The following is a 22,229-nucleotide window of genomic DNA, read 5'->3' on the forward strand; positions in this document are numbered from 1 at the left end:
GATGGGATATGGACAGGCAAGGAGGTTCTAGTACCCTGTTGTACCACCTCTAGCTTGGATACAAGATGTGAAACTTGTGAGTATGGAAGCTCTAGTACCCTGTTGTACCACCTCTAGCTTGGATACAAGATGTGAGACTTGTGAGTATGGAGGCTCTAGTACCCTGTTGTACCACCCCTATCTAGGATGCTAGATGTGATATGGGTGGCCATGGAGGTATGCAGATTTAGTATGGTATCCTACAGCATATTATTCCACATTTGCTGCAATTGAGCTTCTTGATCATACAAACATGTAGGATGTCAAAGATGGTGTCCCAAATGATTCCATGTATGTTTTATTGGCGATAATTCTGGCGACCAGGCAGCCACAGAAGTGTGACAATTTGTGGGGGCTTCCTGTGACCCCCTTGTGTGTGCGATCGAGCATTATCCTGCTGCCTCTTGATAGCCACCATTAAAGGAACACATGCGGCTGCAGGATCCCCCGAACATATTGCTGAGATGTCATTGTTACTTGTACCACTATGAGCTACTGGCCCATATTTTTGGAAATGGTCCCAATCACATCCTTGAAAGGTAAGAGACAAGGGTTTGCGGTGTGACACTGAAACTAGGCCAGCCATTATGCTACTAAATGATTTATTACAAAACAGTTCAACACGTAGTCTGTGAATAAGAGTTTCTACAGTCCTGTGCTTTGCCCTCGATATATTGCCTGAGGCCAAAGTTAATTGGAAGACTGGTAATCAGAATCTTTGGCAAATCAAGATTGAACAGGTGAGACAAAAATGAAATTTTTAGCAAAGCGCTATGTTTGGAGGGAAAAGAAGGCGAAATCCCCAATAAACTGTAAAGCATGGCGGATGGAGGATCTTGGTTTGAGGATGCTTTGCACTATTTGTAAGGTGCATCAGAACGTTCTCCATATATGTATTTGTATTTTATTTCAAGTCAGAGTATTCTTACATATTGTAGGGATATTTATTTCTCCTGGAGTTATATGGATTGTGCTGGGGGTGTTGGGAGGGTTATTTTGTTATTCATTGTTACATTGTACCGGTACGTCATGGAGCGTCGGGGTATGTATGAAGAGAGGTTGCGTGGCAACCTCTCTTCATACAGTGCGGGCATCAGCTCTTTATAACAGCTGACACCCGCGGGCAATAGCCGCGAGCGGCCACGCGGCCGATCGCGGCTATTAACCATTTAAATGCCCCGAACATCGTCCCGCGCGGCCCCCCCCGCGGTGAGATCGGGGGAGCCATGCACGTATCATGGCAGCCGGGGGCCTAATGAAAGGCCCCAGGGCTGCCTTAGCAGACTGCCTATCAAGCCGTCCCCGTGGGGTGGCTTCATAGGCTGCCTGTCAAAAAGCAGTATGACGTAATGCTATAGCATTACGTCATACTGCAGGAGCGATCAAAGCATCGCATCTTAAAGTCCCCCAGGGGGACTTCAAAGTAAAGCAAAAAAAAGAATCAATAAAGTTTTTTTTTAATTGAAAAAAAAAAAAAAGTTGTAAAAGTTTAAATCACCCCCCTTTTGCCATATCTATTATTAAAAAATCTAAATAATAAATTAAAAATATGTATTTGATATCGCCGCGTCCGTAAAAGTCCGATCTATCAAAGTAGCACATAATTTTTCCCGCACGGTGAACGTAGTCCGAAAAAAAAAATGAAGAACGCCAGAAATGCACTTTTTTAGTTACCCTGTCTCCCAGAAAAAACGCAATAAAAAGCGATCAAAAAGTCATATGTATTCCAAAATGGTACTATCAGAAACTACAGGACATCCCACAAAAAATGAGACCTTGCTCAACTACGTCGACGGAAAAATAAAAAAGTTATTGCGCGCACAATATGACGACAGAAAATAATTGAAAAAAATTTTATGTCTTTTAAAAAAAAAAAAGAGGAGTATGGTAAAAAAAAACCTAAACAAGTTTGGCATCGTAGTAATCGTACCGACCCATAGAATAAAGTTATCATGTCTTTTTTGTTGCCATTTGTGCGCCGTAGAAGCAAGACGCACTAAAAGATGGCAAAATGTCGGGGTTTTTTTTCATTTTACTCCACTTAGAATTTTTAAAAAGTTTTTCAGTACATTATATGGTACTTTAAATAGCACCATTGAAAAATACAACTCATCCCGCAAAAAACAAGCCCTCATATAGTGACGTGGATGGATAAATAAAGGAGTTATGATTTTTTTAAAGGGGGGAGGAAAAAACGAAAATAGAATAAGAAAAATGGCCGCGTCATTAAGGGGTTAAAAACACTTGGGCCGGTTTCACATGGGTGAGAAAATTGCACAATTTTCCCAAGATGTGAGAGTGAGTGAGAAGGCAAAATTATGAAACCAATTACTTCCAATGGCTTCCTTTACATTTGCTATGTTTTCACTCTTGTCATGTTGTGAGAAAAAAAATTGCGTCACGTTCTATCTTTTTGGCGATATCGTCCATTGTTCTTAATGGGACCAGCGGCAGCAGCACTGGCCCCATTGAATACAAAGGGAGAAGTCCACGATCCTCTGTTGGAAGATCAAAAAGCGTATTGCCGGAGGTTTTAACATGCCCATTATATGCTTTACCATTGGCTGTTAAAGCATTGGATGATCGCAATGGTGTCATGACACAGGAACTGTGTAAAAGCCAAGAGCCATCAGTTGCAGTTAGTCTCGCCTGGAAAAAGACATATGGAGCTGCTGCCTGCAACTAATTCCTGTCTGCCGCAATGAAGAATACTTCAGCAAGGGGATTTTCGCAGGAAAAAACACTTGTTGCACAAAGGTAGGTTTGTTTGCTAAGTTTGCATTATAGCCCTTGGTTCTGTTTTCTCGATGCCCATTTTGCCTCCTCTAGCCAGTCACCCCGTGTTTTATTGTTTTTCCAGAAATCAGGCATTATTTCTTATATATGGGTAGAGGCCTGTATACTTTCACCCCACCTCTTGGCTCCTGGCTGGTGTTCAGTTGTTCAGCTTAGGGCGCTGGTATTTTTATGACACCTTCCAGCATCAGGATATGCAGACACGTAACATCCCCTCATACACCCAACACAACAATGGCCAGAGCTGAACAGGAGCTGGTAGTGAGGATGATGGGTTCTGTAAGCGGTATGGCCAGGGGGTCTTCTCTTCAAGAGTCTGGCCTGGGATCTGCTATAAATATAGGGCTGTGGGGTCTGAATACATAGAGCCATTGTATTCTGGGGTGTGATATTAATATAAGGGGTCTGGATAGATTTAGAAATCAGATTACATTAAAGAGGTTATACCAGAATTACCTAGTTATCGCCTACCCACAGAATAGACACCCTCTACCTGTCACTGCAGGGGCTGCTGCCACCCCTGCAGTGACGTCAGAATAAATGAAGTGCTGGCCAAGCATGCACTTTCAGCACTCCATTCATTTCAATTGGGGTTAACAAAAATACCTGAGCGCTTGCTGCGCGGATATCTCAGCGGTCTCATTGAAAGTGAACGGAATACCAATGCACTTGCACAACAAATACTCCATTCAGGCTCCTGTTCACTGCAGGGCATATTTTTGGGATCAGCAGGGATATTAGCGGTGAGACCCCCACGATCAGCTAGGTATACCCTATAGCAGTGTGGGGGTGCAGTTTGCCCATTGATTTTGGCTAATATTTTTTCATTGGGTAGAAGTAGGGGGAGGGAAATGTGTCTGTTAATAGATAACACCCATATGCCCCACACACACACACTTTCCCCCAATAGGCTGTATTTGCAGCAATTTGTGCACCTTCTTTGGGTGTTGTCATTGCTAATATTCTTTTCCTTTCATTTTTTTTTAGAGCAGGTGAACACTGCAGGTACAGAGCGAATGACAGACAGGGGAGACCGGCATGACCTCTTGTCCTTCCACCATGGAGCAAATCCCTGCTAGGTGGAAGCTGTCCTGCCAAATCTGGTTGACCTGCTTTTTCCTTGCAGCTATGTCATGGGCAGTATTCTCCCGAGCCCCTGGCGGAGGAGCCTGAGGTGGTGCTTGTGGCGAATACTGCGCCCGTTCTGAGCCTGGTAAGTGCTAAAGGCATCATCAGCCTTCATAAGGGTGAACTCACACTTGTGTTAGGGCTCAATTCAGGGTTTTCATCTCTGCTCCATTTTTGGGGCAGAGAAATGGAAATAAACAGACCTGTTTCATTTATTGATTTAAATGGAATTTTTAAAAAAAGGAAAACGAATGGATAAGTTTCTGTTTCTTGGAGAGGGAAGTATCGCTGCCGACTGCACGGTTTTCAAATCAACAGGGTAAAAAACAGAAATCCTGAACTAAGCTGATTACCGGTGTGAATCCACCCTGAGGCACTGTTCCAACAGCTTTTTTGGTGTATGCCAAACGTTAGGCTACATGTTTTGAAACAAAAGAAGGCCTATGTATATGTCAAAGTACACATTTTTATATTTTTCATTGCATAAAACGTGTCAGTGTGAGAATACAGTGAGACTGCTGCCTTACTGATACTTCTCATTATTTCTCCCACACCAGTACAAGATACTTTCCTTGCAAGGAGAACACTGCATGCTGCACACCTTCAGTATCCCTTCCAAGAGCAGCTGAGGGGCCTACAACAAGCGCTGGCCGAGCTACAGCAGCTGGCAGAGGAGGGGCCGGGCTTTGAGCCTCCAGTTGTTCCACTTTTCTTTGCAGCAGATGGTGCCAAGCATCCTTTCTAGCAACTTGACTGATGATTCATAGGATGCTCATAGGGCCCATCTAGCATGTCATAATCCTGTATTGGCGGGAGTAGACACAAGAAATGACTGTCTTCTGGCATTCCATTAAAAACCGTCTTTGCTAATTTTGCATTTATCAGTAAAAATTTACAAGCAGACTGCATTTATGTCCTTTATTTGGTTTATTGTGGGGTTTTTCTCGCCTGCAGAACAAAAGCATTGGGCATAAGAGTTTAAAGGGAACCACACATAGGACAAGCATTGTAGAAGCATTACATCATATCATTACAGCCTGCCACGACACTGCGCCAATGCCATTAATCCTTTAAGGACCAAGCATGGTAAATTTATGGTGCTTGGTTCTGGGCATTAATCTTGGTCAATAGCAAAAGTACTGCGCAGGATTAAAGCTTCTACTGCTGTAATCAAGCAGGGTGCAGGTTTGGGTACTCGGCTGTCAGACACAGGCTACCTAGCACTATGTAGTGCAGAAAGTAAGCGGAAGTGTTACTATTTGAGCTGGTGACCATGTGACCGCCGAGTGCCTTCTATCACAGCAGAGCTGCAAGGTCCTAGCAGATCCTGGTCATCTCTGCCAGTGACTATTCTCACTACGAGGGGAGGTTTTCCCTGTAACTGGGGCTCCTATGGATGCCCCAGCTACAGGGGAAAAATATGAAATAAAAAAAATAAGACAGTGTGAATGGCCCCCAGAGGTCTTTTATATAACATCATGGGGGACATAGATGGTAAAAAAGTAGTTACAAAGATAAGTAAAAATTACAGAATAAAACAACAATATATACATATGAAAAAGAAAATGACCAACGGCAATACCAATCAAAACCATCGCCATATGTGCTCTGTAATTCCAAACTATACAAACTATATATCAAAACATCTGACCCCCCCGGGGGGATCTATGCACCAGTGAGAGGGGGATAGGACTGCAGGGCAGGCTACACAAGTCCTGGTAGTGGAAGACTTAATAATCATGGGGACATACAATACAATCTGTCAAAAAGACCATAAATGTTGAATAGTGTGTTGTCTTCCTGGCACTGAAGTTTGACACTACGCATTGGGTTGACAGATTATTGGGAGGGGCTGCTGAGATCCCCCCCGTCATGGTGCACATAGGCACCAATGACAAAGCGAGTTAGGGCTCCTGCCCACGAGCATTTCAGTAAAACACTGAGAGCCGTTGGAGACCGCGTATGTCTTGTTTTTTTTTATTATTCCTCACAGCGGTTTTCGATAGGTCACCAAATATAACAGAAGCCACTGAAAATCTATTACTGAGGCTAGTTTCATCCGGCAAGCTCAATATTGGCCCGTGAAACTGGCCCAATATCACTCTCGTGCACATGTGATATTCCCGCAGATATTCCCATCTCAGTAGAGTTGCAATCGGAGGATCGATTAGTATTTCCCATTGTTTTCAATGAGAAACCTTTCATCGCACTCGCAAGTACAGCGAACGCCGTGCGATGTGTTTTCCAGCCCCATTGAAAACAATGTAAACAATTGAAAACAATTCCAGGGGAATGCCCAAAGATAGGATGTGGCGTGATTTTTTCCCGCATTGCACAAATCTTGCACAATTTTTTCAGATTTGTGAAAGCAGCCTGAGAGAAAGCAACAAATCACAATGAGATAATTATTATTGGAGACTTTAACGATTCATAAATAAACTGAGACCTGCAGATCTCATAAATGTAACAAGTTTGTCAGTAAAGAGAATTACTTTACACAACTTTCAGGCCTCATGTCCACTGGACAATTAGAATAACAAAATCCGCGCAGGTGTCCCGCACGCGTGATTCGCACCCATAGGGATGCATTGGACACCCGCAGGTAAGTAAATACCTGCGCATGTCATTTTTCCCTGCTGCGCGGATAGCACGTGCGGGAAATCACCTGCAGCATGCTCCATTTTCAGCGGGTGTCCCGCAGGCTTCTGTTGAAGCCTATGGAAGCCGTCCGGATCCGCGGTACACCCACAGCTGAATTTTTGCTCTGCCACGGGAGAGCAGGAGTTAAAAAAGAAAAAGGGTGCACGGCACATGTAGGCGGCACGCTGCCAGAAGGAAAGAAGATCTGGCCACGATAGATGGGAACCCGCAGCGTCCAGACAGGTAAGTAGAATCAATTTTCAGGCCTCATGTCCGTGGGAAAGGAGGGACCCGCTGCGGGATTCTGCATGGAGAATCCACACGGGCCCGAATTTCCAAGTGGACATGAGGCTTTACAGGACCCAACTAGAGGCATGGCCAATTTAAACTTAACATTAACCTTCAGACCTGACAGAATAACAAAGCAGCAGGTTAAAAGCGCCTAGGAAATAGTGACCATAATATGATAAATTTCCACTTGTCCTTTGATATGCTTTATTGTTAAGGAGCTACGAAAGCAGTAAACCTTAGGAAGGCAAAGTTCGATCAGCTTAGAGTTGCCCTTAACCCGATTGACTGGGACAATATTCTCAAAATGAGAGTAGTTGCAATAAATGGGAAATTTGTAAAAGCATCTTAAATAGCTACTGTGAGCGCTTCATAACTTTCAGGAACAAAAGGGGTAGGAATAAAGATGTAAAGGGGGCAACAAACAACAAAAAGAAGCATTAAAACTACTAAAACAAGAAGGCAGAGAAAAAGCACCAAATACCTATAAGAAAAGAAATAAAGTACTTATAAAGGAAAGAAAGCAGCAAACATGGAGATAGGAAGACTCATTGCCAAAGAAAGTAAAACTTACCCTAAACTGGTCTTCAGTTAAATAAACAGTAAAAAGATAGAAAACTGGAAGTGTTGGCCCATTAAAAAGCAATTAGGGAACAATTGTAAAGGATGATAAGGACAAAGCAAATCTACTACATATGTTTTTTTGTAACCACTGTGTTCACAGAGGAAAGTAAAATGAAGAGTGATAAGGTAAACTCTCCATTAATTGTCATCAGCCTAACCTAGGAAGGAGTGCAGAAACGTCTTATAAAAGATTCAAAGTGACAAATCTCAGAGTCCCAATGGCACACACCCTCAGGTTCTAAATAATGTGATAGACTGACTGCTGTTTCTTATGTTTAAGGACACAATATTGACAATATTGTTGTAAGGCACATTTGATGCCAATTTAAAAAAAAAAAAGAGGACACGAAGTGAACCTGGGAACTACAGGCAGGTAAGTCTCTAACTTCTGTTGTAGGTAAAATGTTTGAAGGGTTTCTAAGAGTGCCTCAATGAAAATAGCTGTGTTGTTCCATATCAGCATGTGTTTATGAGGTGGTAAGTTCTAGAATGGTCCGGGGAGTCACTGGATCTTGTGTATCTGGACTTTTCCAAAGCGTTTGATACTGTGCCGCATAAAAGGTTGGTATATAAAATGAGAATGCTTGGTCTGGGCAGAAACGTATGTAAGTGGTTAAAGGGGTTCTGTCAGTAAAATAAAAAAATGTATACTAACCTGCATCCCTGTAGAATGTACCCTGTAAAAAGAAAAGAGTGAAAAAAAACAAAGCTAACTCACCTAATCCCGTTGTCGTTCTTCCCTCCGCTGATTACCTGGCGATTGAGTGGCCGGCACCAGCGGCTCCTGCGCGTGCATACGTGCTCTCGTCGACCTGGCCGTGTCTATCCTCTGCCCTCCTCAGAGAGTCCTTGGCAAGAGCGCAAGTGAGCCGGGAAAGGGGACACATGCACACTCGCCGTCGACTCTCCGAGCTTGGCAGAGGTTAGATGCGGCCAGGCCAATCAGTGGGCGACGCGTCACTTGTGACGCGTCGACCACTAACCCAGGCGGCAGGAATTGCCGCCCGGCATGGTCGGTGCAGGGGCGGAAGCTGGATTGTACAGTAACATATCAGTATTAGTGTTTGCAAATGATATATAAATGTACAAAAAATTAACACCAGAGGATTAAATGTGGTTAAAAGAGGATCGGAATAAGTTGGGGCCTTGGGCAGATAAGTAGAAAATGAGATTTAACACTGATATATGTAATGTTCTGCAAATGGACAGAGGAGAAACATGTCACCATTACATACTAAATGGGAAACCATTGAGTAACACTGACATGGAAAAGGACTTGGGGATTTTAGTTAACTGGCGCAACCAGTGTCAGGCAGCTGCTGCTAAGGCAAATAGTGTCATGGGGGCATCAAAAGAGGTCTAGGGGCGCATTATGAGAACATTGTAAGTTACTGGTTAGACCACATATGGAATATTGTGGACAGTTTTTGGGCTCCAATACTGAAGAAAGGCATATTGGAGTTTGCGCGGGTACAAAGGTAAAGTAATACATGTAATGGGCAGACTACAATACCCAGAGAGCTTATCAAAATTGGGGTTTTTTTGTTTAGAAAAAAGACGGCTGAGGGGAGACCTAATAATTATGTATAATGTATCAGGGATCAGTACAGAGATCTCTCCCATCATCTATTATATCCGGGACTGTAACAAGGGGGCGCTCTAATAACTATGTATAGATATATCAGGGGATCAGTACAGAGATCTCTCCCATCATCTATTATACCCAGGACTGTAACAAGGAGGCGCTCTATTAACTTTGTATAGATATATCAGGGATAAGTACGGAGATCTCTCCCATCATCCTTTATACCCAAGACTGTAAAAAGGGGGCATTCTAATAACTATGTATAATATATTAGGTATCAGGACAAAGATCTCTCCCATCATCTATTATACCCAGGACTGTAACAAGGAAGTGATCTAATAACTATGTATAATATATCAGGGATCAGTACAGAGATCTCTCCTATTATCTATTATACCCAGGACTGTAACAAGGGGGCACTCTAATAACTATGTATAGATATATCAGGGGTCAGTACAGAGATCTCTCTGTCAGGAAAATTTCTGCATACAGCACCAATCAGGCCCACCCCAATGCCCCGCTGCCGGCGGTAAAGAAGAGACACCACACACGGAGGTCTGGTATAGTTCTTCACACGGGGACATGACTGCACACTTTATTACAGATTACCAAGGGTCTTATACCCTTTGGTCTCATCACTAGGAATGGGTAATGGTCTCATTGGCTCAAATTCACCGCATAACCATATATGTAAAGTCCGGATTTCCGGCTGAGACAGTGAAAGTTATATACGTAGTTGAACAGTCGTTATCTAGATATGGCGCTTCTGGGAAAACAGCCTAGCACACAGCCTTCGTGTCCGGTTCTGTATCATCTCTGAATTTCTGGACACATCTCTCTCAGCCTTGCAAACCTTTGGAATATCTGATGTAAGGCGACATATTAAGTTTTTCTCATTTAGCATTGAATAGAACTTGCATACAGGTATAAAAGCATAAAAAACATATGGAAATATATACATATAGCCTCACATCTCCAATCATCTATTATACCCAGGACTGTAACAAGGGGACATTCTAATAACTATGTATAGATATATCAGGGGTCAGTACAGAGATCTTTTCCATCATCTTTTATACCCAGGACTGTAACAAAAAGGTGCTCTAATAACTATGTATAGATATATCAGGAGACAATGCTGAGATCTCTGCCATCATCTATTTATACCCAGGACTGTAACAAAGGAGCATCCTAATAACTATGTATAGATATATTAGGGGTCAGTACAGAGATCTCTCCAATCATCTATTATACCCAGGACTGTAACAAGGGGACGTTCTAATAACTATGTATAGATATATCAGGGGTCAGTACAGAGATCTCTCCCATCATCTATCATATCCAGGACTGTAACAAGGGGGTGCTCTAATAACTATGTATAATATATCAGGGATCAGTGCAGAGATCTCTTCCATCATCTACTATACCCAGAACTGTAACAGGGGAGTGCTGTAATAACTATTTATAGATATATCGGGGGACAGTTCAGAGATCCCTTCCATCATCTATTATATCCAGGACTGTAACAAGGGGGCGCTCTAATAACTATGTATAGATATATCAGGGAATCAGTACAGAGATCTCTCCCATCATCTATTATACTCAGGACTGTAACAAGGGGGCACTCTAATAACTATGTATAGATATATCAGAGGTCAGTACAGAGATCCCTCCCATCATCTATTATACCAAGGATTGTAACAAGGGAGTGCTGTAATAACTATGTATAGATATATCAGGGGATCAGTACAGAGTTCGCTCCCATCATCTATTATACCCAGGACTGTAACAAGGGGGCGCTCTAATAACTATGTATAATATATCAAGGGTCACTACAGAGATCTCTTCCATCATCTATTATACCCCGGACTGTAACAAGGGGGCACTCTAATAACTATGTATAGATATTTCAGCGGTCAGTACAGAGATCTCTCCCATCATCTATTAAACCCAGGAGTGTAACAAGGGGGCGCTCTAATAACTATGTATAAATATATCAGGAGTCAGTACAGAGATCTCTCTCATCATCTATTATACCCAGGACTGTAGCAAGGGGGCGCTCTAATAACTATGTATAATATATCAGGGGTCAGTACCGAGATCTCCCCCATCATCTTTTATACCCAGGACTATAACAAGGGAGTGCTGTAATAACTATTTATAGATATATCAGGGGATCAGTACAGAGATCTCTCCCATCATCTATTATACCCAGGACTGTAACAAGGAGGCGCTCTATTAACTTTGTATAGATATATCAGGGGTCAGTACAGAGATCTCTCCCATCATCTATAATACCCAGGACTGTAACAAGGGGGCGCTCTAATAACTATGTATAATATATCAGGTATCAGGACAAAGATCTCTCCCATCATCTGTTATACCCAGGACTGTAACAAGGAAGTGCTCTAATAACTATGTATAATATATCAAGGATCAGGACAGAGATCTCTCCCATCATCTATAATACCCAGGACTGTAACAAGGGGGTGCTCTAATAACTATGTAAAATATATCAGGGGTCAGTACAGAGATCTCTCCCATCATCTATTATATCCAGGACTGTAACAAGGGGGCAATCTAATAACTATGTATAATATATCAGGGGTCAGTACAGAGATCTCACCCATCATCTATTATATCCAGGACTGTAACAAGGGGGCGCTATAATAACTATGTATAGATATATCAGGGGATCAGTACAGAGATCGCTCCCATCATCTATTATACCCAGGACTGTAACAAGGGGGCGCTCTAATAACTATGTATAATATATCAAGGGTCACTACAGAGATCTCTTCTATCATCTATTATACCCCGGACTGTAACAAGGGGGCACTCTAATAACTATGTATAGATATATCAGCGGTCAGTACAGAGATCTCTTCCATCATCTATTAAACCCAGGATTGTAATAAGGGGGTGCTCTAATAACTATGTATAAATATATCAGGAGTCAGTACAGAGATCTCTCTCATCATCTATTATACCCAAGACTGTAGCAAGGGGGCGCTCTAATAACTATGTATAATATATCAGGGGTCAGTACCGAGATCTCCCCCATCATCTTTTATACCCAGGACTGTAACAAGGGAGTGCTGTAATAACTATTTATAGATATATCAGGGGTCAGTACAGAGATCTCTCCCATCATCTATAATACCCAGGACTGTAACAAGGGGGCGCTCTAATAACTATGTATAATATATCAGGTATCAGGACAAAGATCTCTCCCATCATTTATAATACCCAGGACTGTAACAAGGGGGTGCTCTAATAACTATGTAAAATACATCAGGGGTCAGTACCGAGATCTCTCCCATCATCTATTATATCCAGGACTGTAACAAGGCGGTGCTCTAATAAATATGTATAATATATCAGGGATCAAGACAGAGATCTCTCCCATCATCTATTATACCCAGGACTGTAACAAGGGGGTGCTGTAAAAATTATGTATAATATTTCAGGGGTCAGTACAGAGATCTCTCCTATTATCTATTATACCCAGGACTGTAACAAAGGAGCATCCAAATAACTATGTATAATATATCAGGGGTCAGTACAGAGATCTCTACCATCATTTATTTATGCCCCGGATTGGAACGAGGGGGCTCCCTCTTTGTCTAGAGGAAAGGTTTCTACACCAACATAGATGAGGGCTCTTTAATGTAGGAGCAGTGAGAATATGGAACTAACTTCCTGAGGATGTGGTAATGGTGAACTCCATAAAAGAGTTTAAGAGGGGCCTGGGTGCCTTTCCTGAGCGTTACAATATTACATGTTATATTACTGATTATTTCAGAAGGGTCAGAAATCCTGGGATTATTTTGATTGCCTGATTTGCAATTAGAAAGAATCAGTTTCTACTTCATGGTTTTTTTTTCCGTTCCTCTGGATCAACATAAATTTTCTAGCATTACATGTTACTATTTTGGATTTTCGAAGGGCTCATTCAGAGTATTGACCTCAGCCCTATTGAGACCCAACCAGAGTCTGTACCATTTATAACCATCCTGTGCTTTGCAGCACTAAGATAGTTACTTACCCACTAACACGCTTTCCCGCACAGACCAAGCATTCTCATTTCATATACCAACCTTTTATGTGGTACAGTATCAAACGCTTTGGAAATGTCCAGATACACAAGATCCAGTGACTCCCCGGACCATTCTAGAACATACCTCCTCGTAGAAGTTGATCAGGTTGGTTTGACAGGAGTGAGCTCTCATAAACCCATGCAGATATGGAGCTATACAGCTATTTTCCTTCAGGTACTCTAGGATAGCATCTCTTAGAAACCTTTCAAACATTTTACTCACAGTGGAAGTAAGATTTACTGGCCTGTAGTTTCCAGGTTCACTTTTTGACCCCTTTTTGAATATAGGCACTATATTGGTTATGCGCGAATCCAGTGGTGCAGACCCTGTCCCTATAGAATGCATAAATATATAAGAAACAAGGGTCTGTATATCATGCTACTTAATTCTCTTTAAAACTTGGGATGTATGCCATCAGGACCCGGCGATTTGTCTATTTTAATCTTTTTAACCCATTCCCGCTGCAGGGCGTAAGTTTACGTCCTGGGAGCGGGGTACTTCCCGCAACAGGGCGTAAACTTACGTTCTGGAGATAGCGCGGGATCACATATGATCCAGCGCTATCCCGCAGCGGGAGCCGGCTGTCAGTCACAGCCGGCGTCTCGCTGCAACAGCGGGGGGGCATCGGAGATGCGCCCGTCACTGTTAACCCCTTCCCTGCCGCGATCTAAGTAGATCGCGGCAGGGAAAGAGTTTACAGAGGGAGCGCGGCTCCCTCTGTGTCTCCGGCCGGAACTCGCAATGTCATCGCGAGAGCCCGGCCTGTCACCATGGCAACAGGACGCCAGACACTGGCGTCCTGTATTGCCTATGCCTGAGATCGCTGTATGAGCGATAAGGCATGGGAGAGCAGTAGCTCTGCCATGCCTTATGACAGCGATCATCAGGGCAGTGGTTAAAGTCCCTCAGAGGGACACAAGCAGTGTAAAAAAAAGAAAGATTTAAAAAATGAATTAAAAAAAATGTAAAAAAAAGAGTAAAAAAACCATTTTTTATGCTTTTTCTCAGATTAGCATAAAAAAAAGGTAAAAAAAAAATAAAACCCCACATATTTGGTATTATCGCATCCGTAACGATGCGTACAATAAGTTGCACATGCTTTTGACTGTGCACTGAAAAAAACGCAAAAAAAAAAAGCTAAAAAACTGAGGCAAAATGCTCATTTTTAGCATTTTGTCTCACTAAAAACGCAATAAAAGTAATCAAAAAATCTACAGCTCGTCTCGCAAAAAATAAGCCCTCATAGAGCTCTGTACATCAAAAAATTAAAAAGTTACGGGACTTTGAATGCAGCAATTTAGAATAGAAAAAAGATTTCCAAAAAAAAAGGGTTTTTATTGCAGAAAAGTGGGAAAACCTAAAAAAAAAGTTAGAATTTTGGTATCGTTGTAACCGTACCGGTCTGCAGAAAAAATGGAAAGTCTCATTTATGCTGCATGATTAACGGTGTAAAAAAAAAATAAAAAAATCTATGGCAGAATTGATGCGTTTTCTCTCTCTGCTATCATTAAAAAAAAAAAAAAATTTTACAATATAGTCTATGTACCCAAAATTGGCATCGATAAAAACTACAGTTCGCCATGCAAAAAACAAGCCCTCATACGGCCGCGTCGACGGAAAAATAAAAAAGTTATGGCTTTTGATAAACGGAGAAGAAAATCCGCCAAAAATTGTTGCGTCCTTAAAGGGGTTGTCCCGCGCCGAAACGGGTTTTTTTTTTTTTAACCCCCCCCCCGTTCGGCGCGAGACAACCCCGATGCAGGGGTTAAAAAAACAACCCGCACAGCGCTTACCTGAATCCCGGCGGTCCGGCGTCTTCATACTTACCTGCTGAAGATGGCCGCCGGAATCCTCTGTCTCCGTGGACCGCAGGGCTTCTGTGCGGTCCATTGCCGATTCCAGCCTCCTGATTGGCTGGAATCGGCACGTGACGGGGCGGAGCTACACGGAGCCGGCATTCTACACGAGCGGCCCCATAGAAGACTGCAGAAGACCCGGACTGCGCAAGCGCGGCTAATTTGGCCATCGGAGGGCGAAAATTAGTCGGCTCCATGGGAACGAGGACGCCAGCAACGGAGCAGGTAAGTATAAAACTTTTTATAACTTCTGTATGGCTCATAATTAATGCACAATGTATATTACAAAGTGCATTATTATGGCCATACAGAAGTGTATAACCCCACTTGCTGCCGCGGGACAACCCCTTTAAGCCCAAAATAGGCCATGTCATGAAGGGGTTAAAGCAGCTACACTTCTTCCTGGGTTAGACTAGTAACATTTAGTGAAGAGTTTACTTCATCATTCTGCCTCTCATCAAAGCTATTTAATAGATTTGCTCTCTCCTCATCACTCTCTACAATTTTCCCTACAATTTTTATTAAAGGGCCAACACTTTCAGTATTAATCTTTTTACTATCTATATACTTGAAGAACAGTTTGCGGTAAGTTTTACATTCTTTGGAAATGGGTCTCTGTCTCCAGTTTTGCTGCTTTTATCTGATTTTTACAAATTTGTTTTCTAACAGGTTTTTAGTGCTACCTCGCTTCCTTCTTGTTTTGGTAGTGTAAACACTTTCTTTTTGCTGTTTGTTGCCCCCCATCATTATTGAGCCACATGGGTTTTCTCCTATTCCTAAAAATTTTCCTTTTATTGCTGTAAGGTATGAACCGCTCACAGTAAGTAATTAGGATGTTTTTAACATTTCCCATTTATTGTCTGTACTGTCATTTTTGAGGACATTGTCCCAGTTAGTAAGCTTAAGGGCATCTCTGAGCTGGTCAAACTTTGTCTTCCTAATATTTAGTAGTTTTGTAGGTCCCCTCTAAAATTCTCTCTTGAAAGACGAATTGAAATTTATTATATTATGGTCACTATTTCCCAGGTACCCCCCGACCTGCACCCCTGTTATTCTGTCAAATCTGTGAGTTGTTATTATTATGTTCACAATGGCCGTCCCTCTAGTCAGGTCCTGTACAAGTTGGGTAATTTAGTAATTGACAGAAACTTGTTACCTTTATGAAATATGCAGTTTTTGGCTTCCCAGTTTATATTCGGATAGTTAAAGCCCCCAATAATAATTACTAGAGATGAGCAAGCGTACTCGTCCGAGCTTGATACTCGTTCGAGTATTAGGGTGTTCGAGATGCTCGTTACTCGAGACGAGCACCAAGCGGTGCTCGACTCCATTACATTTCCTTACCTGAGAAATGTGCGCGCTTTTCTGGTCAATAGAAACACAGGGAAGGCATTACAACTTCCTCCTGTGACATTCCAGCCCTATCCCACCCCCCTGCAGTGAGTGGCTGGGGAGATCAGATGACACCCTAGTATTTAAATCTGCCTCGCCCGCGGCTCGCCACAGATGCATGCTGACAGAGATCAGGGAAAGTGCTGTCTTGCTGTAGCTGCTATAGGGAGAGTGTTAGGTGTTATATTCGTCTTCAAGAACCCCAACGGTCCTTCTTAGGGCCACATCTGACCATGTGCAGTACTGTTGAGGCTGCTTTTAGCAGTGTTGCACGATTTTTTTTTTTGTATATCGGGCGTGCAGACCATAGCGTCCTCAGTCTGCAGTCATTTTACTCAGTATAGGGGCAGTACTGGTGAGGCAGGGAAAGAGGTATACTGGCTATATAGGCAGTGGTCTTTTCCCCAAAAAGTGTAAAAATATACTATATTTGGCCTGCCTGTCACTGTCTTCAGTTTACTGCGTCTCTACTGCGGGTAGTAGTCGCTGATTAATACCCAGCCTTGCGCATAATTGTTTCCTGGCTCTGCTGTGCGTTCCGTACACGAAGTCAGCCTCCAACAGGGAAATCGAAATACAGTGTATATCAGTGGCAGTGGGCTTTTTCCCAAAAAGTGTAAAAATATACTATATTTGGCCTGCCTGTCACTGTCTTCAGCTTACTGCGTCTCTGCTGGGGGTAGTAGTCGCTGATTAATACCCAGTCTTGCGCATAATTGTTTCCTGGCTCTGCTGTGCGTTCCGTACGCGAAGTCAGCCTCCAACAAGGAAATCGAAATACAGTGTACATCAGAGGCAGTGGGCTTTTTCCCAAAAAGTTTAAAAATATACGATATTTGGCCTGCCTGTCACTGTCTTCAGCTTACTGCGTCTCTGCTGGGGGTAGTAGTCGCTGATTAATACCCAGTCTTGCGCATAATTGTTTCCTGGCTCTGCTGTGCGTTTCGTACGCGAAGTCAGCCTCCAACAGGGAAATCGAAATACAGTGTCTATCAGAGGCAGTGGGCTTTTTCCCAAAAAGTTTAAAAATATACTATATTTGGCCTGCCTGTCACTGTCTTCAGTTTACTGCGTCTCTGCTGGGGGGAGTAGTCGGTGATTAATACCCAGCCTTGCGCATAATTGTTTCCTGGCTCTGCTGTGCGTTCCGTACGCGAAGTCAGCCTCCAACAAGGAAATCGAAATACAGTGTATATCAGAGGCAGTGGGCTTTTTCCCAAAAAGTGTAAAAATATACTATATTTGGCCTGCCTATCACTGTCTTCAGTTCACTGCGTCTCTGCTGTTGGTAGTAGTCGCTGATCAATCCCAGCCTTGCGCATAATTGTTTCCTGGCTCTGCTGTGCGTTCCGTACGCGAAGTCAGCCTCCAACCACAGGCCAATAAACGGCACATTTAATTACAGCGTTCTGTTTCTGCTCTACTCGTAATACACCATGCTGAGGGGTAGGGGTAGGCCTAGCGGACGTGGACGGGGGCGAGAACGTGGAGGTACAAGTCAGGGTGTGGGCACAGGCCGAGCTCCTGATCCAGGTGTATTGCAGCTTACTGCTGCGGGATTAGGAGAGAGGCAAGTTTCTGGGGTCCCCAGATTCATCTCACAATTAATGGGTCCACGCGGTAGACCTTTAGAAGACAGTATGTCGCTGGATAGTCAGAGCACCCTCATGTCTATATCTCATTGAGGAGGAGGAGGAGGAGCATGAGAAGGGGGAAGAGACAGCTTGCCCCAATGCTGAAGGTACCCATGCTGCTTGCCTGTCATCCTTTCAGCGTGTATGGCCTGAGGAGGAGGAGGATCCTGAAAGGTATCTTCCTAGTGAGGACAGCCATGTGTTGCATACAGGTACCCTGGCACACATGGCTGACTTCATGTTAGGATGCCTTTCTCGTGACCCTCGCGTTTCACGCATTCTGGCCACTACGGATTACTGGGTGATGCTATACCACAGGACCCTGGCGGACAAACTGATGGTAAAATTCCCATCCGACAGCGCTGATGGCAGAAGGCGCAGTTCCGAGGGCCAGGTAGCAGGGGAGGCACGGAGATCAGGCAGCATGTACAGCGCAGGCAGGGGAACACTCTCCAAGGCCTTTGACAGCTTTATGGCTCCCCAGCAAGACTGTATCACCGCTCCCCAGTCAAGGCTGAGTCGACGGGAGCACTGTAAAAGGATGGTGAGGGAGTACGTAGCCGATCGCACGACCGTCCTCCGTGACACCTCTGCTCCGTACAACTACTGGGTGTTGAAGCTGGACACGTGGCCTGAACTCGCGCTGTATGCCCTGGAGGTGCTTGCTTGTCCTGCGGCTAGCGTCTTGTCAGAGAGGGTGTTTAGTGCGGCTGGGGGAATCATCACGGATAAGCATACCCGCCTGTCAACTGACAGTGCCGACAGGCTTACACTCATAAAGGTGAACAAAGCCTGGATTTCCCCAGACTTCTCTTCTCCACCAGCGGACAGCAGCGGTACCTAAACAATACGTAGGCTGCACCCGCGGATGGAAGCATCGTTCTCTATCACCATAAAAAACGGGGACCTTTTAGCTTCATCAATCTGTGTATTATATTCATCCTCCTCCTCCTGTTCCTCCTCCTGAAACCTCACGTAATCACGCCGAACGGGCAATTTTTCTTAGGCCCACAAGGCTCAGTCATATTACTTTTGTAAACAATGTTTATACGTTTCAATTCTCATTAAAGCGTTGAATCTTGCCCCAGAACCAATTTTTATTTTAACTGGGCTGCCTCCAGACCTAGTTATAAATTAAGCCACAGTAACCAAAGCGATTAATGGGTTTCACCTGCCCTCTTGGTTGGGCATGGGCAATTTTTCTGAGGTACATTTGTACTGTTGGTACACCAATTTTTTTGGGCCCTCGCCTACAGTGTAATCCTAGTAATTTTTATGGGCTTCGCCTGCACTCATGGTACAGCAAGGTGTGTGGGGTTGGCCTACACTTTTGCTACATAAATGTAACTGGGGCCTTGTCTATACTGCAACTACTGAAATGTGAGAAATGTGAAAGAGACTGTTATCTCCCTAAACTGCTGCAACGGGAATGTTACTGTGGCCTGTCTTGACTGCTACTACTACTGAAATGGAACTAATACTGTGCTCCCCCTATACTGCTGCTTCGGAATTGTTACTGGGGCCTGTCTTGAGTGCTACTATTACTAAAATGGAACTAAGACTGCGCTCCCCCTATACTGCTGCTTCGGAATTGTTACTGGGGCCTGTCTTGAGTGCTACTATTACTGAAATGGAACTAATACTGTGCTCCCCCTATACTGCTGCTTCAGAATTGTTACTGGGACCTGTCTTGAGTGCTACTATTACTGAAATGGAACTAAGACTGCGCTCCCCCTGTACTGCTGCTTCGGAATTGTTACTGGGGCCTGTACCTAATGCTACCGCTGAAATGTTACTAATTCTGGGCTCTGCCTATACCGCTGCTAATGCTATGTCACTGGGGTGTGGAAACGGAGGCTTCCCAAAGACATGATGGCGGCGAGGCCATTTCCCACCAACGCAGTTACTGTTAAGGTGCATATAACCACGGACACGTGGAGAGGACACGTAGTGCCTCAAAAACATCCCCCTCCTCCTCCAACAATGAAAGCATTCTTGGCAAATACCTTTGCATTGGTCCGTCTGGTGGCAGTCCAAGAATTTCACCTTTAACGACACAACAAGAGAGCCCCCCCCCCCCCCCACCATCCCCCCGCCACGGCCCACTTAATCCTGGCCACATTCCGAAAACCAACTAAATAAAACCGCGCTACTAGGTCCGCAGTCGCCACCACATTCCCACCCACGCAGTTACTGTTAAGGTACATATTACCAGTCTGACTGGGGCATGCACTGTGGGCCGAAGCCCACCTGTATTGTATTTGACGTTAGCTCTGCTGAGCAGGGCACTGCAATGGGATACATTTATGCACCGCCGGTGGGTTCCAGGGAGCCACCCATGCTTTTGGTCCACACGGACTTCATATTAGGGATTTGTACCTGCCTGTGTCTATGTATTAAAAACCCTGGTCAGACTGGGGCATGCAGTGTGGGCCGAAGCCCACCTGCATTTAATCTGATGTTACCTCAGCTGTGCTGGGCAATGCAATGGGATTTATTTATGTACCGCAGGTGGCTTCCTGGGACCCACCCATGCTGTTGGTCCACACAGAGTTGTACCTGCCTGTGTCTATTTATAAAGAACCCCGGTTGGACTGGGGCATGCAGTGTGGGCCAAAGCCCAGCTGTATTTAATCTGACATTAGCTCTACTATCCGGGGCACTGCATTGGGACAAACTACAGGATCAATACAACGCTAATGAGACGTGCACAGCTGCGCTAGCATTGAAGTCCGCTGTAGGCACGCGATTGCTGAGGGTTTGTGCAGAGGCCTATGTCCTGGGTGCAGTGAAAGTCCGCTTCCAGCCTAGGATTGCTGAATCTGTGGGCCGAGGCCTATGTCGTGGGCGCGGTGCAAGTCTGCCATGTTTGGCCGCTCAGATCAATTTTTGGTTCATGTTTTGGGTTTCCTAGGACCCACCTATGCTGTTGGTGCAAACTTAGTTCCCATTGCGGTGTTTGACCTGTCTGGCACAAAGGCACTGACTGACTTGGGTAGAGGGCAGAGCGCTGACGGCTTTCCCCTTGCAGTGTGGATTGAGCTATGCGACACCTTGACAGAATGAATACTGTGTGGCACATGGATTCCCCATTGCTATGCCCACGTTTGCAGCTCCTGACGGAGGTGGCACAGGATTGGAGTTCTCATTGCTTCTGTACAGCATTGTGGGCTATCGCCCCGCCCCTTTTAAAGAGGGTCGCTGCCTGGCCCTGCCAACCCTCTGCAGTGTGTGCCTCTGGTTCCTCCTCATGGCAGACGCACTTATAAATAGACATGAGGGTGGTGTGGCTATGAGGCCAGCGTGTGGCATGAGGGCAGCTGAAGGCTGCGCAGGGACACTTTGGTGTGCGCTGTGGACACTGGGTCGTGCGGGGGGGTTGGGCAGCATGTAACCCAGGAGAAGTGGCAGTGGAGTGTCATTCAGGCAGTGATTGTGCTTGGTTGGAGGTAGTGTGGTGCTTAGCTAATGTATGCCTTGCTAATGAGGGTTTTTCAGAAGTAAAAATTGTTGGGAGGGGGGGGCACTCTTGCCGCTATTGTGGCTTAATAGTGGGACCTGGGAACTTGAGATGCAGCCCAACATTTAGCCCCTCACCTGCCCTATCCGTTTCTGTGTCGTTCCCATCACTTTCTTGAATTTCCCAGATTTTCACAAATGAAAACCTTAGCGAGCATCGGCGATATACAAAAATGCTCGAGTCGCCCATTGACTTCAATGGGGTTCGTTACTCGAAACGAACCCTCGAGCATCGCAGAAAGTTCGACTCGAGTAACGAGCACCCGAGCATTTTGGTGCTCGCTCATCTCTAATAATTACCTCTTTGTGATTTGCTGCTCCATCTATTTGCTTCAGTAATAGATTTTCAGTAGCTACTGTTATATTTGGTGTCTATAGAAAACACCTATGAGGATTTTATTGTTGTTTTTCTTTTATATTGTTGTTTTTCACATATATTTCTACCCATAGAGATGCCACGCGTTCATCTCGCTCTCATATATCCTCCTGTAATGTGTGCTTTAGACTGCATTCAGACGAACGTATATCGGCTCGGTTTTCACGCCGAGCCGATATACATTGTCCTCGTTTGCAGGGGGGAGGATGGAAGAGCCAGGAGCAGGAACTGAGCTCCCACCCCCTCTCTGCC

The 22,229-nt window shown here is 44.3% G+C and overlaps 1 protein-coding gene and 1 long non-coding RNA gene across 8 annotated transcripts in view; both read left to right on the forward strand.

Moving 5' to 3' along the window:
• LOC136578925 (poly(rC)-binding protein 3-like) overlaps window positions 1-22,229 on the forward strand; it is a 645,331-nt gene that overhangs the window by 479,418 nt on the left and 143,684 nt on the right. The gene's annotated exons all lie outside the window — the stretch shown is intronic.
• Window positions 2,044-4,866, forward strand: LOC136578926 (uncharacterized). The gene is made up of 2 exons (XR_010786688.1): window positions 2,044-4,048; window positions 4,521-4,866. It is a non-coding gene; the product is annotated as an uncharacterized lncRNA (long non-coding RNA).

This window comes from Eleutherodactylus coqui, chromosome 9 (genome assembly GCF_035609145.1).
Source record: "Eleutherodactylus coqui strain aEleCoq1 chromosome 9, aEleCoq1.hap1, whole genome shotgun sequence".
NCBI lineage: Eukaryota > Metazoa > Chordata > Amphibia > Anura > Eleutherodactylidae > Eleutherodactylus > Eleutherodactylus coqui.